The 19,798-nt window shown below is 41.6% G+C and overlaps 1 protein-coding gene across 4 annotated transcripts in view; it reads left to right on the top strand.

The window, feature by feature from the left end:
• The window catches only part of MBNL2 (muscleblind like splicing regulator 2), a 194,999-nt gene that overhangs the window by 26,938 nt on the left and 148,263 nt on the right, over positions 1-19,798 (top strand). Inside the window, exon 2 of one of the 4 annotated variants that reach the window (XM_010589382.3) lies at positions 7,265-7,323. The exons of the other annotated variants lie outside the window; for them this stretch is intronic. The gene's annotated coding sequence lies outside the window, so the exon portion shown is untranslated. The remainder of the gene's footprint in view (positions 1-7,264; positions 7,324-19,798) is intronic. 4 annotated transcript variants of the gene reach the window in all.

The following is a 19,798-nucleotide window of genomic DNA, read 5'->3' as shown; positions in this document are numbered from 1 at the left end:
ATAGGTTTGGTTTTTTGTTTTTTTTTTTTGGTATGTACACACCTAGACTTATAGAAACTTTGATAATAGAATGCCTCCGAGACCCAAAAGGTAATTCATTGTTCTCTTCCTTGTGCTCTTGGGTGTTTGGGTCTAGGGGAAAGTGATGAGCAGGCACTTGGCTCAGGTATCTTCTATCTTTCTTGACCAAAGCTTGATCATTTTTCGGGGACCATCAGCCAGCTTCATAGCTCATTCCCCTCAGAGGCATCCCTATACTCGTTGGCTCTATGGTTTAGATCGGGCCAACTGAGATGAGGCCCCTTGATCCACTAAGGGATTCTACATCCAGGCCCCTCAACTAGACAAAAGCGGCATCAATAGGCCTGCTATCTGTCACCTTCCAGCCAAAATGTGAGCTGACCGTGAGCTTTTGACTTTTGCAGGGTGCGGTGTGGTACCTGGTTGTTGACCTGGACCCTGTGGGGGACACAGAAACAGGAGTGGCATTCCCATCCCCCAAGAACCTTAGGGTTTAGAAGAAGAACACTCATTCCAGTGAACACTTCAAGAATTAGGAGTTCCTTGGTCTTTGGGCTCCCAGGGTGGAAGACACCTAAGAGTTGTTAAAATAGCTTGGAATGAGCAGGACTGGGTTCTTTTCTTCCTGCTTTGTGTTGCTTGACTGACAGTTTGAGTACAGTTAAGCTTGGATCTGTGGGGATGCTCCTATAACTGGCATGTCTTATGGAGGCATTTTCCGCTGATGTCATCCTCCGAGGGTGGTGCTGGTGGGAGGAGAAATGAAAGAAGACCACGCGGGGCCAGCCCACCCTCCACGGAGTGGATGTGCTCCCGTGGGGGACTCAGCCTTGACCCAGAGCTTTGGCACGAGCTCAGAGTGTTACTGCTGCCAGCCATTCCCTCCCCCACCTCGCCCCAGGTGACTGTTCGCAGCTGTGGCCAGTGGCAGGCCTGGACAGCCAATGCAGGAGAGAAGGATGAGCATAAGACAATACTCTTTGAACGCATCCATCCCTTTGTAGTTTAGGCAGATGGGTTTTCAGTTTATCCTGGAGGGTGAACAATCAAGGTCTTTAATTATTTATCTATTTTTTTGATTTTCTCCTGAATTGTTCATAGTCAATCGCTCAGTCAGCCAACAAGTAGCAGCATGTGCCAGGTGCTGTGCCTGGTGCTGGGCTGCAGAGACGCATTAGCCTGGGAGCTCGGCTCAGCTGGCTCACGCTCTAATGCTGGGCAGGCACACCAGCGCCAGGTGGACCTCACGGACACCAGGACTGCAGTAGACAGGGCTCAGCGGTCAGGGGAAGCAGGGCCACCTCTGTTGGGCAGTGGGGGTGGAGACAGGATTGGGAATGATTTTTTGAGAAGGGCCGTTTGACCTGGGTCTAGCAGGATGCACTGACTGACACCAAGCAAAGAAAGGGAAGAAGTGTGTCGGAACCGCCTCATCCTTAGCGTGATCCTTTGAGTGGATGTTCCGAACGCTTCTCTTGAGGAGTCCTGATAGCACAACGGTTAAGCGCTCGGCTGCTAACCAAAAGGTTGGTAGTTTGAACCCACCCAATGGCTCCCTAAGAGAAAGACTTGGCGACCTGATGCTATAAAGAGTACAGCCTAGGTGAAATTGACTTGACGGCTCCTAATGGTAACAGTGCTTCTCTTGTCTTAACTATGAACGAAAACTCACAGGCCATTGAGCTCTGAGCAGTTAGATAGTTTTGTTTTTTGAGGCTTTCTTTCCTACCCTTCGAAGTAAAAGCGCATGAGTTAAAGAGTTAAATTTGCCAGCAGATAGCATAATGTGGACAGGCACACAACCAAGACAGTTTTACTCGTTGTGGTTGGGGCTGGGCGAGTGAGATGTCTGTGCTCTGGGTGGATCTGATTTTGTGATTGTTCATCAGAAGTAGCAAGAAGAAAGGGTAGAGTCAACCCAGCTCTCGCTGGCTGCCCTGCTTGTTCTCCCACACCTCCGCGTCCACAGCATCAAAAAGGCCGGACAAGGAAAGGCACCGTCCATCTGGGCCACAGTGCAGTCAGGGCTTTCACCCTCCCCTCTGGCTGAACATGACTACATCAAAAAACTATTCCTCTCATGTGACACTGAATAATGGTGGTTTCAGAATTCCGCACCATTTAAAGGCGAATTTACACGATTAGGTCATATAATAGCTTGTAAAATTGCAATGCGATTCTTTAGTTACATTTAGTGTATTTCAAATATTACCAAAAAAGAAAGCACTCGTAAAGAGACTTGCTATGGATTTAAGTCCCCTTGCATTTCAAACGTGTTGTGGATAAACACGGGCTGTGATTTTAAAAGCCTCAAATTGAAGGACACAGAGAAAACTAGGCCAGTGCCCAATAACACTGCTGAATAGACTGATCAGGAGAGCGAAGGGAGACGTGTCGTCTGCTAAGAAAAATACGGACACTAATAGAGACAAGTCAACTTACATTCAGGATGACCCCCCACGCCATTGAAGTGTACTGAGAACCAGGAAACTTTTGACTTTTTCTTGTATTAACAGCCCTTTTGTGCCTTTGTGTTACAATGTAGACCAACTGATAATGTGTCTTGTTCCTTACTGGCTTTGTGATCTCATTCTCTGCCACACATAGAATGGCCTGTTTGTTTTGCTGCTAATGCACGCTGGTCAAAGAATCTGACATTTGTTTCAGGGTGCTTGTTTTGGAGAAATCAGCTCTGGGTACATCTTTACACTGCCCATAAAAACAGAGGCTTATCTGGTGAGAGGTACGTCAGGTTGCACTGGGGTAGGCTTATATTTATCCGCTATCATAGAAAACGAAATTGAAATATAATAAAAACTTCATTTCAATCTAATTACCGAAGAGCCTGAATTATAGACTGTTCATAAAGATGTACAGTTTTACTAATTAGAACTGCATCCAGCAAATTTGAACTGGCCAAGAGTATTTTATCTAATAACGACCCTTGAGAAGTTCTTCATAATGAAGACATAAGAATGATTTATAAGTGGTACTACAGGTATTTATATCTAAATGAATATAATGAAGTGCCAGAGAAGCCTAGTCTCATAAACAGGGTAAATATTCCCATTAGAATTTTGGTAAGACCATTCATTTATTCAGCAAGTACCCTTCTGCACACATGATCGTTTTCGTAAGTAGTTCAAAGGTAACCTTTAGCCTAGTCTAGGGTGGTTTCAACTCACAAGGGAACTCTGATCACTTGGTGGTGGCTGCCTGCCTAGAAACTCGTTTTGAGAATTTCTCGGGTGCCAAGTCGAGACTCACTGGAAAAAAGTGCTGGGGTCCATTAGTGATGTCTGCCACGGATGCAGCAGGTGGAAAGGGGGGAGGGCTACTGAGTGCCATGCATTTATAAATAGGCCCTTCCAAATTGTTGCACAGTCAGAATTTTCACAAAGTTGTCCCCAGAATCGATTACAAAGTGATAGTGACCTCTGTGATGCTGGTGACAGTTTATGTTGTTGTTGGCCGCCGTAGAATCAGTTCTAACTCATGGCGACCCCATGTGTTACAGAGTGGGACTGCTCCATAGGGTTTTCTTGGCCATAATCTTTACAGAAACAAATGGCCAGGCCCTTTTCTGAGGCACTGCTGGGTGGGTTCAAACCACCAACCTTTAAGTTAGTTGTCAAGTGCAAACCGCAACGCTCAAGGAACATAGTTTACACATGTGTCTAAAATCCAGTTGTTGGAGGTTCTATGTGCGTGTTGGCCATTTAACTGTGATCATTTACTTAGGTCCTAAATGATAAAATTAAGTTGGATTTACTAAATGAAGTTATGTAAAATGAATTTTTATTTTTACTAAGTCTGAGGAATAAATTACAACTGCTCTATCTATTGAATGTGGTATTTTGGAGGTGGGAGGCTATTAACACTGGAATGAACTCTTTGAAAAAAAATTTTTTTAATATCTTGTTTTAATTTAATGTGCAGTCATTATTATTACAGTTTTTGAAAGTATGTGAACGTGTGTGTGTGTGTGTGTATTTTCCCTTCTGCGAAAGCAAATTGGAAAGACACGGCTGGGTCCACACAGCAGCAAGATTTTCTTTCCTCTTGAAGTTAAGCAACAGATAACAAATAGGACCATGGAAGGGAACTAACACTTTTGAAGCACTCACTATTCTAGGAAGATTGATAAGTACTTTCAAAATATTATTTATTTCTATTTTAATCCTGCTGCCTGCCCTGAGAGTGAGAGATAGGTGGTATTGTCCCATTTTGTAGATAGGAAAAGTGAGGCTTAGAAAGGTCAGACTGTTCATTTGAGGTGAATCTAAATCTTGAGCCCAAGCCAAGCAAGGCTCTAAAGTCGGCGGAAATTTTCTGTTTGGCATTCAGAAATTAACCCTATGTCACTTGTCCCGACTTTTAAATGGGACTCTGGCAGTGATTGTGTATATATATTGACTAAGAGGGATTCTAGAGCTTTGGCGTTCTGTGAAGCCTCAATAAATATCAGCTACTATTGCTATTATTTCTCAAAAAAAGGTTTGTGGATGGATGCCTTTTGAACTCCAAATGTTTATCGTGAACAACTTTACCTTTTTATTTCAAATAGGGAATGTGACTGCCTACTCTTTATGCCAGAAAATTATCTAAAACTTAGAAAGGGGAAAGTGTTCTAGGATCCTAAAGACTGTAAAGTACAATAAAACCAGCAGCGTGTGTAAGGAACCAGAATAGTGTCCTGACATTTTATACAGTATTTAAATTGTACTTCTAATCTAAGAGGAAGCCCGCTTTTGGTTAACCACCGTGAATAAACTGTTGCTAAAATTCTCTGTCTCTATCTTTGGGTGGGAGGGGGCAGAGGGGTGGGTGGTAGAGAGAAGCTTTTTTTTTCTCTGAGAAGGCTTTTTATTAATTTATTTTGCTGAATCTTTGACCCTGTAAAGAAAAAGAGCCCTATTGTACAGAATGACACTCCAGGACAGGCTCCCTCAGATGGGCCTTTTCCTTCCTGTGGAAGGACACAGTTATCAGTACCATGGGCTGGTGCAGTCAGCTTTTTCCCAAAGCCAGTAGATTTTGTTAATCTACTTATCGCTAGTTTGTAACTAGCATGAAGGCGATTGTGAATCGGAATCATTTATAGTCAAAACGAGATTGACACCAGTGATTTCGCAAAAAAAGTGGTCCGTAGACTAAATAATAAAGCTAATAATTGCAATTCTTCCTCATGGTGCACGCTGCCAGTCTCCAAACCAATCTGTTGAGTACCTATTGTCTGCCCCTGAGATTTAATGAGTTAGTGCCTGCTGGAAGCACTTTAACTGTGTAAAGCTCTGTGTAAATTCCGGCCAACGATATTAATGATAATAATCATATTACAATTTTAATTAAGATGTGAAGAGAGCCTTGAGATGGCCCAGAATATGTCTTTAAAAAAGTAATTCATTAAAAACTGCCGTATGGGCTTTATTTGTTTATTTTCAAGAATATTTTGAAGAACAAGCATCTGAACCCTACCTATACGTTAATAATGTAAAAGCCCTCAAGGGACAGACAGATTTTTTTTTCTTTAAAATGCTATGCTAATTTTTATAATTCTGGGGTGTCCTTTGATTCCCCTGAAAAGAGGGACAGGAGAAGAGGTACACCCTAAGGCCTGTGGTTGTTAGCTGCTATGGGGTTGACTGTGACTGGTGGGGGCCTCGTGCGCAACAGGCGGTGGCTTGGTGGTGGCTATACATGAGGTGCGTTGGCTAGAAAGGGGACTGGTTCTCTCGTGTGGAAGGTGAGAATTTTATCACTGAACCACCAACGGCCCTGGCTTTTCTCTCTTAGGCCTAAAAAAGTCATTGCTATTGAGTCGATTCTGATTCACAACGACCGTGTAACACAGAGTAGAACTGGCCCATAGTGTTTCCAAAGCTGTCATCTTTAGGGAAGCTGAATGCCACATCTTTCTCCAGTGGAGCAGCTGGTGGGTTCCAACCTCCAACGTTTTGGTAGCAGCTGAGCACTTTAACCACTAAAACCACCAGGGCTTCTGCTCTTAGGCCCAACAACAACAAAAAACTCTTTGCCGTCAAGTCTATTCCAACTAATAGGAACCCTATGGGACAGAGTAGAACTGCCCCATAGAGTTTCTAAGGAGCACCTGGTGGATTCGAACTTGGTGACCTTTTGGTTAGCAACCGAAGCACTTAACAACTATACCACCAGGGTTTCTTTCCCTCTTAGGCCCAGGACAGGGCCTTTCTTTGATATCAGTTTCTCTAGAATATTGATTAGTTAAAGATACAAGCTGGGGTATTATCATTTGTATGTAAATGTAAACTGTTATAATTGGTTAAGAAGTGCTGTTGCTTATATGAAAACTGTTTAGAACTCTAGATATTTTTCTTTAGTTCATTCATTAGTCAAACAGCTAAACAAGCAGAATGATTAATTAATTAACAATGTCACTTACTCCGTATTTTAAACCACACTTGATTCATGGGCATCATTTTTTATTTTAAACAGTTTCATAAGCAGTTAATATTTGAAACTGTAGGCCAGGCCAACTGTTCTACCTGTGAATGTCCCGTAAGCTGTTGCCCTCAAGTTGATTCCAATTCATAGCGACTGCCCCACAGAACTGCCCCATAGGGTTTCCAAGGAGCACCTAGTGGATTCGAACTGCCTATCTTTTGGTTAGCAGCTGAGCTCTTAACCACTGCACCACCAGGGTTTCCAAATGTAGGACTGTCCAAACCTAGAAAACATTTAGTCTGAGTCAAAGCGTACATGGCAAGTCCTTCATCGAAGCTTACCACCAGACACCCTCATTCTAGTTTAGTGTTTTTATGTTGCTCTGGAAACAATGTTTCTCGGTAAATATTCCTTCCCACATTTACTACTCCTGATTTAACATGTAATTATTCTTTGCATAACAATTTACTTTTCATAATATTTCATAGTTATGTTTGAAACTCTTGTACATGATTAAATATCTTAGTTGGTTAAAGCATGAAGCAGTGATTACAGGGTCTCTAATTTCAAGGACTCATATTTCACCCCAAACCTTAACTGACCGTTTCAAAAATATGCACTATGGGTCACCAAAAGGACCAAGTCGTATCATAATATCTCTAACCACTTAAAACACATACTGAAATGCACACACACACTCTAAAATAGTTTGGCCTGTCGATAAGTAGGTCACCGTACAAGAAGAAAGAAACTTTATATTCAGTATTGCTGTTCATAATAATAAAATCCAAATACCTTTTTTTTTTTTTTTCCTTAGAATCTCCCCTTTTAGCCCTGGTGGCACAGTGGTAAAAGCACTTGGCGGCTAACGGAAAGGTGAGTGGTTCGAACCCACCAGCCTATTCTTGGGAGAAGGATGTGACAGTCAGCTTCTGTAAAGATGACAGCCTTAGAAACCCCGTGGGGTAGTTCTACTCTGTCTTATAGGGTCGCTATGAGTTGGAATCGAACCAACTCATGGTTTTATTCTAAGAGGCTGTAAAGTTCAAAGGAGGTTAAGAGAAGGCGGAGCCTCATCCTAGATGTAATGTTCAAACTCTCACATATGGTGCTTTAGTGGTTAATTTTACGTTAGTTATGTTTTATTAGTAGTAGTAATAATAAGCAACTATAACTTAACATTTTTATGCCAAGTTCTATGAAAAGTGTTATGCAAATTTTACTATTATTAGAAAGCTACAATTTGCAAGCCATTGTCACTCTATTCTTTCTTTTAGCTAATCTCTTTTCCTCAAAGTTGGCCAGCCCTCCCACCACAACCGACTCACTGTGTTTGAATTATTTAAATTAACATCAAGTTGTTTAAATATTCAGCTGTCTTTTACCTTGTGACTTATTTTTCAGTAACATTTATTATTATTTTAATTTCTGCTAAATAATTTGGAAAACGCTGTACGATATGTGACGTGCCTATTGTACGGTCTCAGTCCCAGGAGAAGGACGACATCACGCTTGGTAAAGCAGTGGGTCAGCAAAAAAGAGGAAGACCCTCAACGAGATGGGTTGACACAGTAGCTACAGCAATGGGCTCAAAAGTAACAACGATTGTGAGGATGGCGCAGGACCAGGCAGGGTTCCGTTCTGTTGTACATGGGGCCGCTGTGAGTTGGAACAGACTCTGTGGTACCTAACGACAACATAGTCTGACCGTGCGTGGTTTACAATAACAAAATTGTGTCCAGATTTAGCTGCGTAATGTGACTTCCTTATTCTACTGCTCTTGCACATGAGGATATTTAGCCTGGAAAGGGTATTCATATTTTATAAATGTCCCTAAATTTCAGTGACATTTGACCTATTGTGCATTTTAAATGGGGAAACGACATGTTTGCAAGCACAAAAGCCCAGGGGACATTTTTAGAATTTTTTGTCCCAGATTTTTTGTTTGTTTTATTTTGTTTTCTGATGATACGGTATTTATTTCTTCAAGAAAAAAAGTATATACTACTTAGTATCACATGGTAAGCATTTGGCCACTACATTATACATTCTTAGAGACTTGTTCTTCAAGAGCTGCGTAACACCTAATAATACGAAGGTACCATAATGTAGGTAGTGTTTCCCTTTCACTTAACATTTATGTCAGTTCTTATTTTTTATTTTCATAAGCTGTGCTGTGATTAGGAGCCCTGGTGGTGCGGTGTTCAAGCACTACGCTGCTAACTGAAATGGCAATGGTTCAAACCTACCAGCCACTCCTCGGGAGAAATTTTCAGGCTGCCTGGTTGCAGATTTACTGCCTTGGAAGCCCTATAGGGCAGTTCTTCTCTGCTCTATAGGGTCACTGTGAAACGGAATCGACTCCACAGTTGTGACCTTTTTTTTTTTTAAATGTTGAGATTAACATTCCGATACGTGAAACATTTAATTCCCGTGCCTGAGTTTTCCTTTAGAATATATCCTGCAAAGTGAGATTTCTGAGTACTAGTACGTATTTTTGATCCCTTGCATATCTGAGAACATTTTTCATCTTATTTTTTTTTTAATGTATGAAATATAACACAATCGAGTGTATTATTGGGAGTAATAAGTTTTTCCCTCAAAATCCTGTAGACTTTTTTTTTTTTTGGTTTTTAATGTTTTGTGCTGCAAAGGAGAAGCCATTCGATTTGTTTGTAGTTAACTCTTCTGAGGAAGAAGGGCTAAATGATTTCGTCTTTGTGATTGCTAGAGTGTTCAAAGTTCTCAGATCTTTTCCTTGGTTTTGCCTGGGGTTCGCTTCTTTCCCAGCTCTTTTTGGAACCTCGCAAGATTTTCTTAGCTGTACCTTTTATTTACTGCTGCTTTTCCATTTGTTCTTTTAATTTTTTCTCTCGATGGGAATAAATAATTCATGACTTGGTTCTTTTGTTTTCTGACCTCCATCTGTTGATAGATCGCTGATCATTTTAATCCCTTTTCCCTCTGCCTCTATATTGTGACGGAGCCCTACTCCTTGGAACCCTTATGGGGCAGTTCTACTCTGTCCTAAGGGTCACTGATCAGTTAGAATTGACTCTAGGGCAACGGATTTGGGTTTTGGTTATCTTGTATTCCAAGTTCTTGTATATACTGGGATCTGTTTCAGGATTTTTTCCCATCAATTCCATTGATTTATGTATTTCTTCAGCAGTAACAAACTAATTGTTTTAGATTAATGGTACATGTATCCATCCATAAAGCCAATTCCATATATTCTGATTTTTTTCACAGAAATTTATGTTCTGTCCTCGTCTCTTTCTTCTTCAGACAAATGCCAGAGCCATTTGTCTTTGTGTCTTTCTCTCACTCTTACAACCACCCCCCCACCACCAATAATGAAAAATTCCTTTGAGAGTTTATTAAGATTGTGTTAGATCTACAGATTAGCTTGGCAAGAACTAATATTTCTAAATAAGAATGCTAATCTAGAAATATATCTCAATTTTATTCAAATATCGCTTCATATCTCTAAGCTTGCTGGGTTTTGATGTATGTCCAATACATTCAGTTAGCATTATTCCCAGTGTGGTTTATGATGCTGTTGGGAACCAAATCTTTATTCCGGCATATCTTCTACCTGAGTATAGCTAGGGAACTGTGGATTTAATTTATGTTTATTTAGTTATTCCTGGAAGCTTAGCTAAACTCACTTTTTCATTGTGCTTTTTAAACTTGATTCTCTTGAATTTTCTGGGTATGTAATATCATCTGTAGAAAATAATAATGTTTTCTCCTCTTTAGTTATTCCATGTATTTCTGTTGCATATTTAATGGCTACACCATTCCTTGACTTTTAAAAAATCTTGAACAGTTTATCTTCCAAAAATTTTCCAAAATAAATCATTAGTGCCTGAGGTTTCTCTATTTTTTATGTCTTGTTGCCAATGCATGTTTTCCCTAGGGTATCTAAAACTAATTATAGCACCAGCAGCAGATTTTTCACCTTGCTAACTGAAATCTAAGACACCTAGGCATCTCATAAATATTCGTTTAATGGTATAAAAACAGAGTTCAGGACAGTACATTTAAAACTGATGGCACGTAAGTTTCCTACTTGATAGAAAATATAGCTTTGTTAAGTAAATTTAAAATAAAGAGAACCACCTAATTTTTTTTTGCTTCGTTTCATCTTTTCAGCCATCATTTAGCCATTGAACAAGTATTTGTTGAACCCTGTGCAAAGAAATAAAGAAATATAGTCCCAGCCCTACAGAATCTCAGCATAGCCTCTTTAGAGCCGGACAGTTCTGTTCACATAATTGCACTCAAAAATGTTTATGCTTTGATCAAACGAGATCAAGTGAGAATGTATATACTTAAGTGAGTATGATCTTATTACTGTATACGTATGAGTTAAAACTAGGCATCTGTGACATGTGAGTGAAAACAGACTTGTGAACGTTGGCTGTGGATCCCGTTCACTCATTGCCTGAGGGTCTTCTCTCCCACCTCTGCAGTTCCTTGTGTCCTCGTGAAAGTCTCTTTCTTGATAAAAGTCTGGAGTTATTTGGATAAATGTAGGAACATTAATTATGTTTCAAGTTTAGTAGTTTTCCCACTCATTTCAGGAAAAAAAAGTTCCTCTAGTCTCTCCTCCCTTTATCACATACTAATAAGCACAAATTTTCTTTTGAGCTGGTAATACCATAGTTAACACATTAATACTTATTTTAGAAATTATGTGCTTTTCTCTGGAAGTCTACATTCTAGAAAGTGTGCTAGATTTTTTTTATAGTTTTCCAATAAAATTTTTGTAAATATATATGATTTAACTACTGAATGCTGCTGAATAAGAAACATTTACATATTTAGATTAAACTATTATAATACTGAATCATTTGCGTGTTTGTTAATATTTCTGATTTCTCTGAAAAAGTAAAGTATCATTCACACCTAAATTTTTAAAAAATTTTTGATGTTTCCATTTTTTAAGGATGATGGAAGATTTTCATACATTTTGATTGAAAAGGAAGGTGTATAGCCATATTCTGAAAGCAGGTCATGAAAGGTTTGATTGTCACAGCTTAGGCCAGAACAAAAGATGGTGATATGAATATACTCTGCCTCTGAACTGCCCACTGGTAACATTTGCCTCTGTTTGGAAAATATTTTTTTCCATCTAAATATCTGATTTCAATATCTAAACCTCTGGCATGGGCTCCAGCATAACAACGATTGTGACGCTGGTGCAGGACCAGGCAGAATTCTGTCCTGTTGTACGTGGGGCTGCAGTGAGTCAGAACTGACTCGACGGCATCTAACAACCACAAAACAAAATATGTGATTTAAACTTGCATTTTAACTTTTTTTTGCCCTAAATCTAGTTTTTTTTTTTTTTTTTTTTAATTTTTGTTTTCCCCCTACTCTACTCTGCTGCCTCATTTATATTTGATTCTTACAGTTGTAGGGACAATTGTAAGATCACCTATAATTCTAAATCTGCTTTTCTGCATATAATTTGTTTTATTTTGTGTTGTTGTTGAGACTATACATAGCAGAATATAAACCAATTAACAATTTCCACATGCACAATTCAGTGACATTGATTACGTTCTTCAAGTTGTACAGCCATTCTCACCCTTTCATTCCAAATTATTCCTCCGCCATTATTAACGTAAACTCACTGCCTGTAAGGTTCCTACCTAATCTTCCCATTTTCTGTGGTCAGTTTGATCCCATATAGATAGTTCTTAAAAGAGCACAGTGTTCAAGGTAGATATTCTTTACAGCTTAAGCTAAACTATTGTTTGATTTTAAGAAGACTTCAGGGGATATTTTTGGGTGAAGGTTTAAAGGTTATCTCAGGGCAATAGTGTTGGCGATTCATCCAGCCTCCACGGATCCAAGAAGTCTGGATTCCATGAGAATTTGAAATTCTGTTCTGCCTTTTCCCCCTTTTGAAAAGGATTCTTCTATAAATCTTTGATCAAAATGTTCAGTAATGATAACCAGACAAAATCCAGTACTTCTGGTCTTCTACTTTTTAGTTGCTGTATCATCCTCAGCCCTAGTGCAAATTCTTGAGAAAAACAGTTAATGTGATGATTTCTTAGGGTCACATTATTAGAGTCTCTTATCAAATACGAGCAAATACCACTGAACCCCAGTAGATGCCACTTTTCAGTGTCATGGACAGCCCAGGTGCTCTCGCCCTGCCTTGATTGGATCCCTAACCCCAAAGGTGACAGCACATCCATAGCGCACACCGTGGCCTTTTAAGGCATTGAATGATCTACAGAGAGATATTTTCTTCTCAGAGGAGGGTGAGTGATTCGGGTGAAATTGTTAGCCCTAATGAACCTTGTGTTCTGCTTCAGAGCAACAAACCAAACCCCAGTGGCCCACAGGCATCTCCCTAAAGACCCCTCTCATTACTTGACAGGGAACACTCTTTCCTAGGATTTCCAAGGCAGATGGGGCCCTGGAGACTCTGAGTTTCAGTATTTCTCAAGCTTTTCCACTGAACTGTCCTTATAGCAAGCAGCCCTGGTGGCATGACAGTAAAGCGCTGGGCTGCTAACCAAAGGTTGGTGGTTCTAACCCACCAGTGGCTCCACAAGAGAGAGATCTGGTAGGTGATCTGCTTCCCTAAAGATTATAGCCTAGAAAACCCTATGGGGCAGTTCAGCTCCTCACATGGGGTCACTATGAGTTGAAAGTCAACTCGGTAACACATAACAACAACAACATCCTTAAAATAGTAGGGGAGAGAGGAGTTGGTCACCTGAAGGTCTGTGACAGAAGTCTCCTTAGTTATCTGCTAAGTTCTTCTAAATCTGAATTCTACTCCATTACCTATGTTTTATCTAATATAAAAGTGAGTTTAAGTACTGCTTCAATTATTTAACTTTCCTTTTTATCCCCAAACCAAAAAACCAAACCTGTTGCCATCGAGTTGATTCTCACTCATAGTGACCCTATAGGACACAGTACAACTGCCCCATGGGGTTTCCAAAGAGTGGCTGGTAGGTTCGAACTGCCAACCTTTTGGTTAGCAGCCAAGCTCTTAACCACTGCACCACCAGGGATCCTTTTTTTTTTTTTTAAGTAATTTTTATTGTGCCTTAAGTGAAAGTTTACAAATCAAGTCAGTCTGTCACATATAAGCTTATATACACCTTACTCCATAGTCCCACTTACTCTCCCCCTAATGAGTCAGCCCGCTCCCTCCTTCCAGTCTCTCCTTTCATGACCATTTTGCCAGTTTCTAACCCTCTCTACCCTCCCATCTCCCCGCTAGACAGGAGATGCCAACACAGTCTCAAGTGTCCACCTGATACAAGTAGCTCACTCCTCATCAGCATCTCTCTCCAACCCATTGTCCAGTCCCTTCCATGTCTGATGAGTTGTCTTCGGGAATGGTTCCTGTTCTGGGCCAACAGAAGGTTTGGAGACTATGACCGCTGGGATTCTTCTAGTCTCAGTCAGACCATTAAGTCTGGTCTTTTTGTGAGAATTTGGGGTCTGCAACCCACTGTTCTCCTGTTCCCTCAGGGGTTCTCTGTTGTGCTTCCTGTCAGGGCAGTCATCGGTTGTGGCCAGGCATCATCTAGTTCTTCTGGTCTCAGGATGATGTAAGTCTCTAGTTCCTGTGGCCCTTTCTGTCTCTTGGGCTCATAGTTATCATGTGACCTTGGTGTTCATTCTCCTTTGATCCAGGTGGGTTGAGACCAATTGATGCATCTTAGATGGCCGCTTGTTAGCATTTAAGACCCCAGATGCCACACTTCAAGGTGGGATACAGAATGTTTTCTTAATAGAATTTATTTTGCCAATTGACTTAGAAGTCCCCTGAAGCCATAGTCCCCAAACCCCAGCCCTTGCTCCACTGACCTTCGAAGCATTCAGTTTATTCAGGAAACTTCTCTGCTTTTGGTCCAGTCCAGTTGAGCTGAACTTCCAGGGCTCCTTTTATCCCCGAACAATTATTTAAGTAAAATTTCTGTTCCCATAAGCTGTACCATACTTTCTTTGACCTTGTAGGTACTCAGACCCAAGTTTGGTGACCACTGCTTGGTCAGTGTCTTCTCTTATGGTTGAGTAAACTGAGGCCTGGGGAGGGGTTGTGTCTTACCCCAAATCTCTTGGCTCCCATGTGACTATGCTAGCACTAACATTCAGCTCCTCTAGCTACCAGCCCTACCGTTTTCTGACAAACAATTAGGCTATCCCCAAAGGACAGTCAAGCGTATCTCAGAGGGCCTTTACTTTTTACGGAGCCCTGGTGGCGCAGTGGTTGAGCATTCAGCTGCTAAACGAAAGGTCGGGAGTTCAAGTCCACAGCTCGTCCTTGAAAACCCTATGTGCAGTTCTACTCTGTCCTATAAGGTCGCTAAGAGTTGTAAACGACTCACTGGCAACGGGTTTGGGTTTACTTTTTTTACTTTTCCATTTTGGAAAAAGACATATTGGTTGCCTTTTCCTTCCAGAAGGTAGACCTAATGGGCTCAATGTATTTTTCGCGGGGGACGAAGAGAGTTCAGCCGGCTATCTCTGAAGCATATACAATATACCCAGGGATTTGTACACTCAGGCACTCCTTTCTGGCTCTTGATAATAACCTTCAGGGAAGCCTAAAGTGTCTGCTTAAGCCAGATAACAGTGTACCCTTAAAACTGCGAGCCTGGAGACAAGGATTTTATTTTCAGGTTTCTTTGAAAATATTGGAGCTACTTTTTGAGAAACTGGATGAAACCTTGGAATGCCTGTTAGGGTTGCCCACGAGTTAGTTATGGTACCTAGCGCAGTGAAGAACTCACAGCCAGGCTTAATAAATATTTGCTGCTGCTGAGTCATTCTTCCTGGAAAAAGTGATGCAGACTGGATCATCCCCGCCAAGTGCTGCAGAGTTTATCCGAGTGGCCTTACCCAAAATTTCCACCATCTGTGTTGCAATCTCCCTTCCGTGGCTCGGGCAGGACACCAGGAATGACAGTGCCTTACTCTACGAGGGTTCCTGTTTGTCTTCCAGATTCTTCCACAGACAGGGTACCGCTCGTGTCTCAGCAACAACCTGGTACAGATGAAGCTACTGAGGTCTCCATCAAATGGGTCCCTTGTTGTGTAAGCTGTTTCTCTTAACTCCTAGCAACCATTTCAAATTCAGAGGCGCATTTTTTGTTCAATCTTAAGTCAGTCGTTTTATTTACTGCCAAGAAGACCACATTTCAATAAGCAAAACATTGTTTACATCCCCACATAGAGTTTTATGGTAATCATAAAAAAAAAAAGAGGCATTTACTCCCTAGTTAAAAACAGACTGTATTAGCAGAATAATACTTTAAATATAAAAGCATTGACTGCACAGCCAAGTTGCTTTTTCAAAGATTTGTTAACGACAAAAGGCATTTTGGTTATTGGAATACGCAGGGAGTGAGTAGCCATTTGATAATCTGCTTTCCAGAAAGGGTACTGTTCCGGCTCCTTTTTTTTTTTTTTTTTTCATTTTATCGTGTCAGGTTTGGTTTGATTCAAAGCTCTTGGTTCTTTTAGAGAGAGGATCAGACCAGTTTGAGGAACAAGCAGCACTCGAAGAGCGGTTGAAGTATGCACACGGGAACACAGATGATAAAATCATTTTGGAAAATAATGAATAAGCAATTCGAGAGCTTGTCATGAGAGTGGTATCTCAGGTTATGCCAGGTTATTAATTTTCCAACTCAGCAGTGTGTCTCTTAAAAAACACTTAAAGGAAAGTGGATATGTTTTTAAAAGAAATGCAGTTGGAAGAAGGGAATTAAAGAACTGGGAAAAGTCCCCAGGCCAGTGGACCTGGGAAAGCAAACCTACTTACATTTAAATGGAAAATTATGCATTTGAGGAAATGTGTAGTGTCTGTAGTCCAAGAGAAGAGTACTCGGCACTTTAAAAAATGTCTAAAGATTTCTTGGTTGTTGCTGCATAACACCAAAGCACTCACCCCCTCGTCATTTTCTTTGTTTTTTTAAGTCAAACTTGCTGAAATGGACCAGTGAACTCCCTGTAAACAATGGAGTCTAGCCCCGTTAGCAAGGGCGTGGTCACCTCGTTTTCTATTTTGCTCCGTCATTAATAGGAGTTAAGCAGGGCACTAGCCTCTTCCTTAGTTTCATCTTCCCTAAAATGGGCAGAAGCGTGTCTGCCACCTCAGAAGTTGCTTGTGACAAGGTGGGCTACCGCCGGTGACTGTGATTTTTCCTTTCCACCGGTTTCCCTCTTGCCCTCCCCCAAGTAGTGACCATGGTTGCCATGGTGACACAGCACAGGGTGGTGTCGCTTAGAAATCATGACAACTGGTGGCAGCAAGGAGGCTGTGCTGGAGTGGTGAACAGCCTCTGAGGAGTGCCTGTCTGTGGGGAAAGGCAACAGAAGAGGCTGTTACAGGAGCGAGGGAAGGGACGGGAGGGCTATAATCTGACAAGTGGTGTTGCTGATGCTGCCTGTATCCAGTGATTAGCAATCACGTTGCTAATAACTCTGGTGTTAGTGGGCTTTCATTGTTGTAGAATGTACACTTTGTGGCTATGTTTTCTTGTTGTTGTTGTTTGCTTTTGTTGTTTGGAGCTCAGAGTTGAAATCCAGTAAATATTTCTTGTTGAGTTCGATTTCTAGCAGTTAGCTCAGTTTCCTCACAGATAAGAGGAATTGTTGACTTAGTCATTTCTGTAGCCGACTCCATGCTTGTGGCTTGAGTCATTCTTTGTCAGTGGTAATTTAGAGTATGGCAGGAAATTGATTTTTTTTTTTTTTCTTTTAAGGTAAGTGACATACCAACAAAACAAAATCCTTGTTTCAAAAATTGACCACTGATCCTGAATTTTCTGGGTAATGTGTTTTAGCTGAAGTCGAATGGTAGGTACTAGGGGGAACTTTTATTTTGCTAAATATTAATGAAATACCATCACCTGCGTGCCTGAATCTCTGATATCTTTGTGTGTTCAAATAAATGAGTAGCATTCTGGGTCCTTTTGGGGACTTCTGAACTGCTGGAATTTCCATTCCCCATATCCCACACCCGGTTCCATGCCAAGACAATTTTGTTCTGCAGAGTTAGTGGGCTGGGTTTGGATGTGGAGTTTGGAGAGCTGGAAGGTTCTTTGCAGCAGAACTTCTCTGGGGTACATTCAACAGCCAGATGATAAACCTCAGAGACAAGGGACCTAGCTGTGACCAGACTTTGGGACCAGAGCAGAAGAAGAGCTACTCCCTCTGGTCTTCCTTCAGAGATATGTTAACCCAAGCAAGGTACACTGTGTTGAGGGCCCATGTGGCTCAAATTGGTCTTCACTTGTTAGAGAATACCAGGACCAACATCCACTCAGACTTCCAGCAACCATATTTGTTGACAGCATTTAGGAGCTAGTGCTGCTCCCATTTAAAAAGTTCGAGAATCTCATCTTAACATAATTACACCTCAACATAAAGAAAACAAAAATCCTCACAATTGGACCAATAAGCAACATCATCATAAACAGAGAAAAGATTGAGGTTGTCAAGGATTTCATTTTACTTGGATCCATAATCAATACCCGTGGAAGCAGCAGTCAAAAAATCAAAAGACACATTGCATTGGGCAAATTGGCTGCAAGAGATCTCTGTAGTGTTAAAAAGGAAAGATGTCACCTTGAGGACTAAGGTGCACCTGACCCAAGTCATGGTGTTTTCGATTGCCTCATATGCACGCGAAATCTGGACAAAGAATAAGGAAGACCAAAGAAGAATTGACACCTTTGAATTATGATGTTGGGGAAGAATTTTGAATATACCACGGCTTGCCAAAAGAATGAAAAATCTGTCTTGGAAGATGTACAACCAGAAAACTCCTTGGAAGCAAGGATGGCAAGACTACATCTCACGTATTTTGGACATGTTGTCAGGAGGGATCAGTCCCAGGAGGGCATTATGTTTGGTAAAGTAGAGGGTCAGCGAAGAAGAGGAAGACCCTCAATGAGATGGATTGACACAGTAGCTGCAACAATGGGCTCAAGCATAGCAACAATTGTGAGGACGGTGCAGGACCAGGCAGTGTTTCATTCTGTTGTGCCCAGGGTCACTATGAGTCAGAACAGACTTGATGGCACCTAACAACAACAGAATCTCATCCAGGCCTAAGGCCACAGCTATCACCACCATGCTGTGAACTGGGCTGGGGAGTGTTGGTGATGTCTTGGTACCTAGTAATGTTCTATATGATGTGATAGTAGAGGAGAAAATGAAATAAGAAAGAATTAAACCGCTGGGGCACCAATTCCTTGGAGCTGTGGCCTTTTCAGGTAAGCATTCATCCCGTCCCTCTCCCATCCCCTTCATCCCTGCTCCTTCCAGATGCCAAGTGCTGCAGGCAGAACTCCCATCATCTCTCCATCTCCCCAGATCCCCTTTTGTGCTGCCCCCTCGGACCTGGACTCTGGAGCGACAACACCCTGAGCTCCACAACACCGATACTCCTTTTAGGTCCACAGCTTAAAAGACCTGCTAACAAATCTAGGTCAAACCCAGCCGACTCGGCAAGATTTCCAGAAGAGTTCCTAAGAATAGATTTCTCCTTAAACCAGCCTAGCCAATCACTGTATAATCACAGAACTTTAAGGACAGAAGTGGCCTTAGAGATTGTGGCACCCCCTCCATTTTCAAGCTAAGATACTCATGTCCCAGAGAGCTGAAATAATAGCAAAATCAACAACAGTTAAGAAAGATTTCAAATCACGTCCTGAAAGTGGAAGAAAAACAAACCATGAAGGCAGGCGCAAACTGTGAGCCGGGTAGCATATTCATTCACTTATTTGTCCATTTGTCCTCCTAGTCATTCAGCAAATATTTATTGAGCACTTACTCTCTTCTAAGGCTAGGTGTTGCTCCAGAGGTCAGAGGCAGACAGATCCCGCCCTCACGGACATTACCTTGGGTGAGGGAGAAATGAATGAATAAGCAAGTAAATAAGTGAGTGTCAAATAACAAGGACTCTGGAGGGAAATAAAGCAGCTAAGCCAGTGTGGAGAGGGAGGGCTAATGACGTGTTACATCAGGGAAGACCTCCCCATAGGCTGGCATCCAAGCCTGGTGAATAGCTAGAAGAGGAGTGTTCATGGCAGAGGAAACAGGGAGGACAGAGCCCTGAGCCAGGCTGTCCTTAGCTGTTCAAGGACCACCCAAGGGCCAGGGTGGCTGGAGGGGAGGGAGGAAAGAGCAAGGGGGTCAGAGAAGGGATGGGCGGTCGTGGAGGTCAGTGTAAGGCTCTTGGCTTTCATGCTCAGTGAGGGCAGAGGGAGCCATTGGAGATTTCAGGGTAGAGAAGGGACATGATCTGATTTACATTTTCAAAGGATCTCTCAGGATAACATGTTGATCCCAG

This window comes from Loxodonta africana, chromosome 17 (genome assembly GCF_030014295.1).
Source record: "Loxodonta africana isolate mLoxAfr1 chromosome 17, mLoxAfr1.hap2, whole genome shotgun sequence".
Classification (NCBI taxonomy): domain Eukaryota; kingdom Metazoa; phylum Chordata; class Mammalia; order Proboscidea; family Elephantidae; genus Loxodonta; species Loxodonta africana.
The sequence above is the reverse complement of the archived record's forward strand: the minus strand, read 5'-3'. Positions and strand labels throughout refer to the sequence as shown.